Consider the following 1,449-nt stretch of genomic DNA (forward strand, 5'->3'; position numbering starts at 1 on the left):
ACACACACACACACACACACACACACACACACACACACACCCCAGAAAAAGAAATGTTTGGAATGCATTTAAGAAATAAAATGATCACTTAAAGCACACAGTGCAGCCCTTTCTAAGTGCACAGAGGAGAAGGAGGCAGTGTGCAGTCGGTGTCAGTGTGAGAAAGCCCGTGGTCACATGTCGACAGGAGCGTCTGCAGCTGTACCTATGGGGAGGATGACCTGTGTGGCCTCCGTGTGATCCAGCACCTGTGGCCAGTGTAGACCACAGGGGCAAACTGGCTCCTGTGAGCCAGACCTCGCTTGCAGGTGTATTTAGTTTGGACCCTTCATATTTTACAAAACATCTCACATGGGCTGACATTTTAAAAAGCAAAGATTCCAGATAAAATCTGCATTTCTGATTCTTGGTAAATAGGCAGACCTAGTAACACTGGACTCCTGTCCTTGCAGTGCTGCAATCAGCTGGAAAATACCCACTGATCGCTCACTATGTAAAACACAAGCCCTGGGTTTAGCTCTGTACAGAGTCCCAGTGTATCCCTTAGAGCCGGCCTCTGTGGGAAGTTACGATGTCCTCATTTTGCACAAGGCAGCGGAGGCACAGCAGAGTCCAGGGACTCCCCCAGGGTGGCAGAGCTGCCGTCCTCCTCTCCAGGGTGCCTGTACTGGTAGATTTTTATCAATGTGGTTGCCATGTGTTCTGGCCCCTGGGATCACCCAGATAAAGTTGACTCACTTTCCACATGGCTTCCTTTCTGGGACCTACTGGAAGCCATCATTGATTTATTGAAATTTCCTTATCCCCAGAAAGTCTAAACTCTAAAGGATTCTTTGAAAGCTAGAATGAAGAATTTGTAGAGTTCAGTAAGTCAGGGAAAGCTTACTTCGACTTTAGACACAGAGTTGTTCACATCTACAATTTTAAGCAAAAAAACAAAAAAATAAAACATTCACCTGGAACCTTAACCTATTGCTGTCAGCATTCTTCCCCGTTCCCTCCGTCCCTCCTGCCCTCCTGCCCTCCTACCCTTCTGCCCTCCTGCCCTCTGAAGCAGTTCTTCATGTAGTGGACAAGTCAGAGTAGTTTATTGACCTATTTTGCTTCGAATGATTTTTTTCAACCAAAATCTTATATAGAAATGATTTCTTGGTCGGGTGTGGTGGCTCACGCCTGTAATCCCAGCACTTTGGGAGGCTGAGGCGGGCGGATCATGAGGTCAAGAGTTCGAGACCGTTCTGGCCAACATGGTGAAACCCCGTCTCTACTAAAAATAAAAAAATTAGCTGGGCATGGTGGCACCTGCCTTGTAATCCCAGCTACTTGGGAGGCTGAGGCAGGAGAATTGCTTGAACCCAGGAGGCGGAGGTTGCAGTGAGCCCAGATTGCACCACTGCACTCCGGCCTGGTGCCTGGTGACAGAGAGAGACACTGTCTCAAAAAAAAAAA

This window comes from Cebus imitator, unplaced genomic scaffold (assembly GCF_001604975.1).
Source record: "Cebus imitator isolate Cc_AM_T3 unplaced genomic scaffold, Cebus_imitator-1.0 Scaffold1000, whole genome shotgun sequence".
In the NCBI taxonomy this organism is placed as follows: domain Eukaryota; kingdom Metazoa; phylum Chordata; class Mammalia; order Primates; family Cebidae; genus Cebus; species Cebus imitator.